This window comes from Pristiophorus japonicus, chromosome 9 (assembly GCF_044704955.1).
Source record: "Pristiophorus japonicus isolate sPriJap1 chromosome 9, sPriJap1.hap1, whole genome shotgun sequence".
NCBI classification, from domain to species: Eukaryota; Metazoa; Chordata; class Chondrichthyes; family Pristiophoridae; genus Pristiophorus; species Pristiophorus japonicus.
The window spans coordinates 132,207,777-132,220,053 of NC_091985.1; the positions used below are offsets into that span (position 1 = coordinate 132,207,777).

At 43.4% G+C, this 12,277-nt stretch overlaps 1 protein-coding gene across 1 annotated transcript in view; it reads right to left on the bottom strand.

The window, feature by feature from the left end:
- Nucleotides 1-12,277, bottom strand: part of plcb4a (phospholipase C, beta 4a) — a 600,847-nt gene that overhangs the window by 3,181 nt on the left and 585,389 nt on the right. The window lies entirely within an intron of this gene.

The window sequence follows — 12,277 nt, forward strand, 5'->3', positions numbered from 1 at the left end:
CTGTATGGCCTACTCCTGCTCCTATTTCTTATGTTCTTATGTAAGTTCCTCCCAACCATTTACTATTTTAAAAAAAGTTACATAATCAACAATAATGAAACTCGCAGATATTCAGCATATATAAAAAAAAAGGGATGACTTTGAGTGCAAACTTCTTACTTGTGAAGTTGTTGTAAAGTTCGTTACAGAATAAAGGAAACTTTAAATAGAGAATTGGCGTCAATGGCCTGGAATTTGTGGTTGTAATGACGGCATCATTACTGTGTGAAACTGACAGCAACTTCTGCTGTCTGCACATATGCAGTGAAATGGAGAAATCTGGAAGTTGCAGTCATTGATACCCTGCTCCACCACAAGGAGCGCTGTTGCAGTCTTTGCAGATGCAATCAATACAGAATCACTGATTTGATGTGAACTTCAACTTTTTATGTACTATTCACACTGCAAAAACCAAATGAAAATGTTAGGCCTTGTTCAATCAGGACTAACTGAGTTTTTAATGCCATCCTAAGTCATAATTACTGCTAAATAACCACAAGGTCCTAAAAAAATAATTTTACAGATGTGGAGTCTCATTCACTCATTCATTAAAAAATTGCATGATTTTTAAAATAATAAAAAAATATGTTTTGAAGTTTATATTTCAGCTACTCCCTTAATCCCATGTGTATGTCGCGATCTTTATTTCGCTTTCTGTACAATGATTAAAATGTGAATTATATTCCATGCTTTTTTCTTCCTGCTTTGCTGTCTGTGAGAATTCTTCAATCTGATTGGCTGATCAGTCTGCCTGCTGCCTGCCCTGTTGCTGGATGTCACAGATCCCCTACAAATGGCGCCACATTCAAAGTGACATTGGAATAAAGGAAATCTATGCTCGAGAGCCCGCTAAATCTTTGTGGGCAGATTTTTGCGAGGTCAGCTGACTGCAAAATCTGGGCCACTGTATTTCACTGAATTAGATGTGTGAACATTTAATAAATGTTCTTATTGTCCACATTTTTCATTACACATTATCTTTTTTTTTAGCAGTTTTAGGACAACATTTACAAAAATGATACCCACAGACATGAGGAGAGAGTTCAATTCACTTGAGACCTACGCCTCACAAACATGCTCTGGGGATACCTTTCTGTTTTAACACATCGGACATGCTTATATCAGTGGGATCCTCGCAGGACTGTACAAACTACAGATTGCTGACTGCCTGTATCCGGCGAGCCCCAGTAATCTAATCCATGAAGCCCACAAAATTCAACTGCATTTGTGCTTACATTTCTCTCACTGGTTTGTCTTGTTTGAATCTTGTGCATCTGGAGCTTTGTCAAGAACTGTTTGTTAGCCCTGTTGCCTCATTGGACAAATCCTGAATCAGAACACCAAGATCTGATAGTAGCAATAACTTGTGATGTATGCAAGTTAACTTTATATGGGGCCAGCTACACTCTATCCTGTGCACCTAAGCAGCCAACAAAGACAACAAGATTGGACAATAATATACAACCTCTGAAGTAAGCTGGAGGATATCTGTCTTCCTAACACAGATGAGACTGCACACAGGGAGGTTAAAGTAACAGTGACCTCAGTCTTTATTAAGTCACTCCAGAGTGAGGATCAGGCCTCAGGAGCCGGCTTATATACAGTGCTCCCAAGGGATGCTGGGATCCCTTGGGACTTCAGGGGATGCGCTCCCTGGTGGCGGAACATGGGAGTGCATGCTTTACAGATACACATCACTCCCCCCCAAAGTCAAAGCGAAAACTATTTACAAGGTGAGGCGATCGGGAGCCTTTCTTTCCCTGGTGGACTGCCTCGGTACAAATGTCTGTTCTGGTGTGTTGGCTGTGCCCTCGCTGGGCTGGCGTGTTGTTGGCCCTGCAGGGCTGCTGGGTGAGCCTGGCCTTGCTGGGCTGTTGGACGTGACGAGTTCGATTTCCTGGTCCAGGTGGTCGTTGATCCTTTGGGTTTGTGTTGTGGGTTTGCTGTGGGTTGTTCAGGGCAGTCTGTGAACTGCAGCCTTGTTTGGTCCAGGTGCTTTCTGAAAATTTGTCCATTGTCTAGTTTGACTACAAACACCCTCCTCCCTTCTTTAGCTATCACCGTGCCCGTGATCCACTTGGGACCATGTCCATAGTTTAGCACATACACAGGGTCATTCAGATCAATTTCCCGTGACACAGTGGCGCGACCATCGTTTACATTTTGTTACTGCTGCCTGCTCTCTACCTGATCATGCAGGTTGGGGTGAACCAGCGAGAGTCTGGTTTTAAGTGTCCTTTTCATGAGTAGCTCAGCCGGGGGCACCCCTGTGAGCGAGTGGGGGCTTGTGCGGTAGCTGAGCAGTACTCGGGACAGGCGAGTTTGGAGTGAGCCTTGACTCATTTAAGGCTCTGTTTGATTGTTTGTACTGCCCTCTCTGCCTGCCCACTGGAGGCTGGTTTAAACGGGGCTGAGGTGACATGTTTGATCCCATTGCGGGTCATGAATTCTTTAAATTCGGCACTGGTGAAACATGGCCCGTTGTCACTGCCTATTATGTCAGGCTGGCCGTGGGTGGCAAACATGGCCCTCAGGCTTTCAATGGTGGTGGTGGCGGTGCTTCCCGACATTATTTCACATTCAATCCATTTTGAAAAAGCATCCACCACCACCAGGAACATTTTACCTAGAAACGGGCTCGCATAGTCAACATGGATCCTCGACCATTGTCTGGAGGGCCAGGACCACAAACTCAACTGAGCACACATGCTGCATTGCTGTATACAGGACTCTAAGTCAGAGTCGATACCGGGCCACCACACGTGGGATCTGGCTATCGCTTTCATCATTACTATACCCGGGTGTGTGCTGTGGAGATCCGAGATGAACGTCTCCCTGCCCTTTTTGGGTAGCACTACGCAGTTAACCCACAACAGGCAGTCTGCTTGAATGGACAGCTTGTCCTTTCACCACTGGAATGGCTTGATTAGCTCTTGCATTTCAATGGGGATGCTGGCCCAGCTCCCATGCAGTACACAGTTTTTTACTAGGGACAGCAGAGGATCTTGGCTGGTCCAAGTCCTAATCTGGCGGGCCGTGGCAGGTGATTTATCATTTTCAAACGCTTCCATGACCATCAACAAGTCTGCGGGCTGCACCATCAACAAGTTTGCAGGCTGCGCCATTTCCACTCCGTGGTGGGCAATGGTAGCTGACTGAGAGCATCCGCACAGTTCTCGGTGCCTGGCCTGTGGCGGATGGTATAGTTATATGCTGATAGCGCGAGTTGCCCACCTTTGTATGCGGGCTGAAGCGTTAGTATTTATCCCCTTGTTTTCAGCGAACAGGGATATGAGGGGCCTGTGATCGGTTTCCAGCTCAAATTTGAGGCCAAACAGGTACTGATGCATTTTCTTTACCCCGAACACACATGCTAATGCCTCTTTCTCAATCATGTTGTACACCCTCTCGGCCTTAGACAAGCTCCTGGAGGCTTAGGTTGCAACTTCCCCGCAACGTTAGCTTGTTGTAATACACACCCGACTCTGTACGACGACGCATCACATGCTAGCACAAGTGTTTTACACGGGTTATAAGCAGCTTGTTGGAGCATAAAACGTTTCTGGCTTTCTCAAAAGCAATTACATGTTTTTTTTCCCATATCCAGTTCTCACCTTTACGCAATAACACACGTAGGGGCTCTAAGAGCGTGCTTAACCCCGGTAGGAAGTTACCAAAATAGTTGAGCAGTCCCAGGAATGACCGCAGCTCCGTGACATTCTGTGGCCTGGGCACGTTCCTGATAGCCTCTGTCTTGGCGTCTGTGGGCTGAATGCCGTCCGCCGCGATCTTTCTCCCCCAAAACTCCACTTCTGTTGCCATGAAGATGCATTTCGACCTCTTCAGCTGCAGCCCTACGCGATCCAGTCACTGGAGGACCTCCTCCAGGTTTTGTAGGTGCTCGACAGTATCCCGACCCATGACCAATATGTCATCCTGAAAAACCACCGTGCGTGGTACCGACTTGAGTAGACTCTCCATGTTTCTCTGGAAGATCGCTGCAGCCGACCAAATTCCAAACGGGCATCTGTTGTAGATGAACAGTCTCTTGTGCGTGTTGATGCAGGTGAGGCCTTTCAAAGACTCCTCCAGCTCCTGCGTCATGTAGGCCGAAGTCAGGTCGAGCTTGGTGAACGTCTTGCCTCCTGCCAGCGTCATAAATAGGTCGTCTGCCTTAGGTAGTGGGTATTGGTTCTGTAGCGAGAAACGATTAATAGTTACTTTATAATCGCCGCAAATCCTGACCGTGCCATCACTTTTGACTCCTGGAACAATCGGGCTGGCCCACTCGCTGAATTCCACTGGGGAGATGATGCCCTCGCGTTGCAGCCTGTCCAGCTCGATTTCCACTCTCTCCATCATGTGAGGTATCGCTCGGGCCTTGTGGTGAATGGGTCGTGCCTCTGGGACCAATTGGGTCCGCACCTTCGCCCCGGAAAAGTTTCCAATGCCTGGTTCAAAAAGGGAAGGAAATTTGTTAAGAACCTGGGTACATGAGGCCTCATCAACATGTGATAGTGCTCGGATATCATCCCAGTTCCAGTAGATTTTGCCCAGCCAGCTCCTTCCAAGTAGTGTGGGGCCATCGCCCGGGACAATCCATAGTGGCAGTTCATGCACTGTGCCCTGAGGTGACCTTGACCATGGCGCTGCCCAGGACAGTGATGAGCTCTTTGGTGCACATTCTCAATTTCGTGTGGATGGGGCTCAGGGCTGGTCTGAGTGCCTTGTTGCACCACAGTCTCTCAAACATCTTTTTACTCATGATGGACTGGCTAGCGCCAGTGTCCAGTTCCATGGCTACGGGTAAGCCATTTAATTTTACGTTGAGCATAATAGGTGGACATTTCGTCGAAAATGTGTGCACCCCGTGTACTTCAGCATCTGCCTCCTCTCTGATGCTTGAAATTGTTTTGATCCACCATGGACCGATCTTCCTCTGTCACATGGTGGTTAGCAGGTTTTGCAGAGCTTGCAGCTTGTCTACAAGCTCGCTGGAGGTGCCCCATTGTTCCACAGCTCTTGCAAACATACCCTTTCAAGCGGCATGAAGAGGCTGAATGCAAGCCTCCACAACGCCAACAAGGTGTGAATTGCCTTGCATTCATCCTTTGTTGCGGAATCTGAGTCATCTGGGTCACCTGAGGCCTACTGGCAGTTGCAGACTTGTGATTTCTGCCTTGTATATTTCTGCTCGCAAACACAGTTCCAGTTAATTTATGAACATTTGTTTGTTGTTATCACAGGTGGACATAAATGCCTGTGTTATTGCAATGGCCTTACTGAGGGTCAGTGTCTCTACAGTCAAAAGTTTTCGTAGGATGGTCTCGTGGCCAATGCCCAGTAAAAAAAGTCTCTGAGCATCTGCTCCAGGTAGCCATCAAACTTACATTGCCCTGCAAGTTGCCTTAGCTCGGCGACGTAGCTTGCCACTTCCTGACCTTCAGATTGCTGGCACGTATAGAACCGATACCTCGCCATCAGCACGCTCTCCCTCAGGTTAAGATGCGCCCGAATCAATGTACACAGCTCCTCATACAACTTATCTGTGGGTTTCACTGAAGCCAGAAGATTTTTCATGAGGCTATTGGTCGGTACTCCGCAGACCGTGAGGAGGACCGCTCTCCTTTTTGCAGCGCTTCCTTCTCCATCCAGCTCGTTGGTTACAAAGTACTGGTCTAGCCGTTCGACATAGGCTTCCCAGTCCTCACCCTCCGAGGACTTCTCCAGGATGCCCAGTTTGCTGCATCTTTGCGTTGGATTCGTATACTTGTCGCCAGTTATTGTGTTCCTAACACAGATGAGACTGCACACAGGGAGGTTAAAGTAATAGTGATCTCGGTCTTTATTAAGATACTCCAGAGTGAGGAACAGGCCTTAGGGGCCGGCTTATATACAGTGCTCCCAAGGGATGCTGGGATCCCTTGGGACTTCAGAGGATGTGCTCCCTGGTGGCGGAACATGGGAGTGCATGCTTTACAGATACAAAACAGTGTTTTACTCAAAATTTTGCAGATGTTTTCACAGTTTACAAAAGGCTTGAGCCTGTCTGCAAGATCCAGGAGAAGGAGGGCTCTGGCCTATATCGATTAATCACTGAGATCCTTGGAGTGGGAATTAGCCTCATGGCTCTTTGGAAAACTCTTCACATAAAGATTTGGATTAGGCCATTGGTGACAAGTAAGCCTGCTCTACAAATAAGACTTGAATGTCAAGAACAAGATGATGATTGGTATGTAGTAAAATATCCTGTGTAGGTCACCGATTAGTCATCTGTGTGACCAAAAATAAAATCGGGATGTAATCTACCTATTTCCTCTTCATTAGTTCTTATCCATATTCTGTGGAGTAATTACTTCCAAAGCACTATTTTTAAGCAGAATACTCCTTTTGTTCTCGGATCTTAGAAGAATAATACAAGATTAAATAACTTTGTAGATAGTGATAGTTCTAGGGAAGTCCAGAAAATGCTTACTGCTCTAATTGAGTGACAGAAACTCCCCAAGGTGAAACCTTTCCATGAACTTGCTACATACAATTCTCCTATCCATTTCCAATCTCTGCTTAACCTACATTATGTTCTCTGCAGGACATAAATAACTGCCTTGTTTGTCTTCACTTAGGATCCAAATAGTATATAACTTTATGTATGTTTACACTGTGATGTACATTCATTGCCTTTGGTGCTTAAAACACACAAAGACCACTTGTGTGATAATAGTCTATGCCTGGGAGAAACTCGAGTAAGATTGTAATGGAACCCTACTTGAACATCTGCTGCAGGTGTGTGTATGTGTGTGTGTGTGTGTGTGTGTGTGTGTGTATGAGAGTGTATGTGTGTGTACATACACACACATGTACTTCTGTGAAGGAGGATGGATAAGGGAAAAATTCACACCCAAGGCCACATCGTCCGCATGCCTGATACTAGACTCTCAAAACAAGCGCTCTACTCAGACCTCCAACACGGCAAGCAAGTCCCAGGTGGGCAGAGGAAATGCTTCAAGGACATCCTCAAAGCCTCCTTGAAAAAATGCAACAGCCCCACCGACACCTGGGAATCCTGGCTCAAGATCGCTCAAAGTGAAGGGAAAACGGCGAACACCTCGAGACTCTTCGCTGGGAGCACACGGAAGCCGAGCGCAAACAGCGAATCAGCGCACGACAACCCAAGCACCCCACCCATTCATCCTTCAAACCACCGTCTTGCCCCACCTGTGACAGAGACTGTAGGTCCCACATTGATCTCATCAGTCACCTGAGAACTCATAATAGTGTGGGAAGCAAGTCATCCTCGACTCCGAGGGACTGCCTAAGAAGAAGACACTACAACGATAAAAAAGGTGCTTCTGTCCACACATAAACTGATCCAAACAAAGAATCATTTGCAACACATTGAGGTAGACTTTCAACTTGCCATCCAGGTGTAAAACCGGCATTGTGGATTGGCTGCCCATTATAGAAGCTGCCTGATTTTCATTTCCATTCAACTCATTGTTTAGTTGAGAGAGTGAGAGCTTGAAGGGAGTTAATTTTCAGATCTATTACAGAATGTAATTTTAACTGGGTATCTCTACTTATATTTAAAAAAGTAACATATTAATGTACTTCAGGCAGGAGAAGACCATTGTCTATTCAGCCTGTTCAACCAATTATCCCCTCTATTTCTGTGAGATATTTTTATATCTGAAGTGTCTTTGCCTTCATCGGCCACTTAGGTACATATTGCGAAACTTCAAGGAACACATATAAAAGTTTAAGAATCCCATTAATTTGCATATTTCTCAAAATGTAGATACAAATTGATTTAGAACCAAGTTCCCTGAACCTCAGGGGCTGGATTGTCAGGGCTCAGGCCTTAGTTTGGAAACCCTGGCTTGTATCATCTATTAAATTTAATAACCTGGAATATCTTTGGTTGTCTATTTTCTTTGTGAAACATCTTAAAATTTCCTGTTTGACCATCAGTGCGGGCAGCTTATTTTATTTAATTAACCTTTTGCAAAATAAATTCTGTCTGAATTGCCTGTTTAATTTACCTTTTCTTGCAGTTATACCCCCTGGTTCTGGAATTTTTCACGTGGCAGAAAATCTTATGTTGCCAACTTACCAAACCCTTTCATAATCTTAATAATACTTCCATTTAGTATTCCCTTTTCAAGGAAAAAAAAAGTCCCAGGATACAAAATCGCTCTTCATTTGCAGTCTAAGCTCTGGCATTAGTCTTCTAGCCAACTTGATGCTGGGGACCAAACAATATCAATTAGACTGGAGAGGTATACTGAGAGATATGAGGAGCAATCGGACCCTAAATCGTGGTCTGAGACTCAAGGATGTGGGGATGGACTAAGCACTCGTGAAATTCATATACAGTAGAACCTTCATCATGGCCTTGATACCAAAAGGAAAATCCATTTACACTTACTGTTATAACTTGTGTCATTAGTGTTCTTGTAAATGTGATGACCTCCATCATTTCCACCTCCCCTCCACTTTGGCTCTTTAGGCCCCCACATAAAATATTGTGCTACTTTCGATTGTTTTATCTAGGACAGATTTTAGCATAAAAGCCATCATCTGTTCATCTAAGCAGCAATAATTACAGTCATTTCCATCACATAACTCAATTTGTATCTAGGTCAGAAAAAATTAAAAAAGGAAAGAAATGCCATGTCAAACCAATATGCAAGTAAATTATATAAAAATACATTTGAACAAATTACATAAAAGATAATGATGTGGATTAGACCTATTGGGTACTCAAATTATTCCTATTTCCATAATGCTATGATTCATTTTACCCATTTTCCTGCCTGAGAATCATTTGAAAATATTCCTGTTACCATGGCATAGTTGAATTATTCTGAGAACGAGTTAGCAGACAACAGCGACTATATTTTAAGGTATGTCTGTTCAAAATGAAAAATAATTTAATAGTACAAATTGTGCTGGTATTATTAGTGTTTTCTGTTGGGATTTCAATATAACAGAGACTCTTAAATTCTTCTATAGCTTATAATTTAAAACACATGATATTTTAAATGATATAAATTCCATTATTTTCATCTAGTCATGAAATGTGGTGTCATTAGTGGATGTAGCTTGTAAACTGAAACTGTAGTGTTTCCTCATGTCATTAAGGAGTCCAATACAAAGGTTGGGGAACCAATGTGTGGTGCTACTGAGTTAAGGAATGCAGGTTGAGTCTTGGTGCTGCTGAGTTTCTGATCTTGTCCAAGATGCGGTGGGATAGTGCTGAACAATGGATAGGTCTCTCTACACCGTGGGGAAGGTATGAAGACAATCTGATAAAAAGTCATTCAGGTGTAAGAAGGGGGAGTGTGTGGAAAATATCCAGTTTAATAATTTATTTCAAAAGAAGACAGTAATCACTCGTCTTCATAATAGAAGGGTTTGAAATAACTAACTACGTTACATCTGTCACGATGCAGGTTAAAAGGACGTACCAATTAGTTTCAGGGTCTTTTCCACCCATTTATCCACGGAAGTGTCCACAAACTTCACGATGAAAGTGTCGGTTTTCTATAAGCTGATTTATATGCGTGCCATGACAAAAAAGGCAGGCAAGTAAAAATATCTATTCAGCGATACTCCTAAATAATTCCTGCACCCTCTGGGTAATGGTGAGAATAACTGTTCAGACAAGTTTTTGAGGGAAAATTTCCGCAAGCTGGAGAAATGCATAAATGGCCGTTTCTCTAGGATTTACCCCAATATGTTTGCACATATGGATCTTTTTGTCTTGAGTGCAGTTTTATTATTTTTATCATCACCTTGGAGAAAAATGGTTCCTTATTTCAATAGAGTATACTGTGGAGGGAATTGATTCTAGTGTTGTTGATGGAATCAATGTCTGCTGCTTGTAAGCCACAATGACAACAGACTGAGAACAGTAATAAATTGGCAGAGTGCATTAAAAATCTTTCTTGTATTGCTGAATTTTAATCAATACTAACCTGCTTAAAATGGTGATATAATTACCCCTACATAAAATAGACTATGTGGACAGCAACAAAAATGATGTGATTTATAGTTTAAGAGGCATCAGCCTTTGATTGCAAGAAGCATTTATTTTCCTGTGTTGTGTTTTTAAACATGATTCTTGGATTTTTTTTCTTGTAAAAGCAATGGTAGGCTGGAAAATGCTAAGACTGTTGTGTGTGAATAAGATGATACGTGATTTACTGGTTGAGGTAAATGTATAAACTGGCATATGATTGATTGTTCGTGACTTCATAGATATTATGTGGGTGAATAATAATGGGCGATTTAATGTGCAGATGACTGTACAGAAGAGAGACAGTGGGTGGTTGCATTCAAACTTAAATGTGCAAGGTCTAATGTTCAGCTATTTAATGGAAAGCATCCACCACCTCCTCTGGAAAGCTGAATTGTGGCCCTATCTATCTTCTTGCCTATATAACAATAATAACTGCACTTCTAAGCAAGTAATTGTATGTGATGCATTTTGGTACATTTGAGAGATGTGATAAGGGCACTATATAAATTCAAATACGTTCATCAGTGCTCTTTCAGGCTCACCATGATTCTCTTCTGCCACATTTAACTGGGGTCAAATGGGCATGGCTAACCTCTCGGACACATTTTCCCCAAATTCACCCCAAATAATTACAGCCACTATATAAGTGACAGTAGAAGCACCAGTGAGATATACCAGAGGCAGATATTGCTGTGGGCTATGTAACATCACAATGATGAAAGGCTTGCTGCTTCAGGAAGTTGAAGGGAGACGATGATGAAACTGGGATGAGGGAGAGTGCCTCTGCCCCCACACCATGAGGCGGGTTCACAGGAAATCGAAGAGGTAGATCAAGATAGTTGGTAACCAGAGAAAGGAAGACATAACTTGTAGTCAAGTGCTTTCAATGAATAAAGGTTGACAAACCAAATAAAGGCACTTGACACCTGCCCGTTCAACCCCCAAACCCTCACAAAGTCCCTCACTGTCAAAGACTTCTGCCAATTTCCTTCACAAGACAGATGTCCAAAGGTCCCCTGTCATCATCCTATCTCAAAAATTGCAAGCTTCTCCAAAAATGAATTTAGAACTCTTTGTGCTGAAGCTGTTTATTTTCCATAACAACATTCACCCAAAGGTGCCAAAAAATCCATTCTCTTGCAGTGGCAAAGTGTACCAGGCCCATGTTTGAAGCGCTCTCATGTGCAGGCATTGGAGGGTGCTTCAAGGACTGGGGTGACTGCTGCCAACGAACTGAAAGCTAACGGAAGCTGTGCAGAAGCATTCTGTGCATAACTGTCTGGTCCCAAATTTTAAAAATAACATTCATCACAACAGACGAAGCTCATCACGAATAAAGTTTCATTAATGTTAGAGATTCTCAATCTACCATCCCTACAACTGTTACAGGAATCTCCGAATGTTTCTAGTCTCAGAACAGTAATTTTCAAAATATTAACAAACCCAACTCCCCGTGGGCAAAATAGATGGTGCTGGGGCCAAACTATTCCCCACCTGAAAACCACCGACTCTGACCAACCACAAGTTAGTGCACAAACAAGTGGCTCATACCTGAATAAATTCTACAATTCACACAATGAATAAATTAAACTACAACTGAACAAGATTATTTTTTATCCGCTTCTTTATTCCTTATTTTGGGAAGTCCAGCGACAACAAACAAAAAAAACCACTGGAACTGCGCATGCACAACCACTTCTGGTTCGTTGGCAGCAGTAGCGTCCTTTCAGGAATTAGGCTCAGTTCCACTCTCTGCAGAAACAGTGCCGCTTATGACTATTGCTTCTAGTTCAATGGTCCTGGAGCCAGGATCAGAGGTGCTATGAGTCAGTGCCATTACAGACTGAATTGTCCCAATCAGGTCTTGGAAGCCGTGTGTAAGTGTGGTGTTCAGGCTGATCCTCAAAGCATCTATTAAAGGAGTGGTAGCCATCATTCCAGAAACCAGCTATATTCTTAGAAATAAAAACAGAAAATATTGGAAATGCTCAGCAGATCTTTCATTTGGAAAGGCATGGGGTTAATCAAGGAGAGCCAGCATGGATTTGTTAAAGACAATTCATGTCTGATTAACTTGATTGAATTATTTGATGAGGTAACAGAGAAGGTTGATCAAGGTCGTGCCATAGATGTTGTATGTGAGGACCTTTGGAAGACATTCGACAAAGTGCCACACAGGAGGCTTATTAAGAAGATGGAAGCCGATGGAATTAAGGA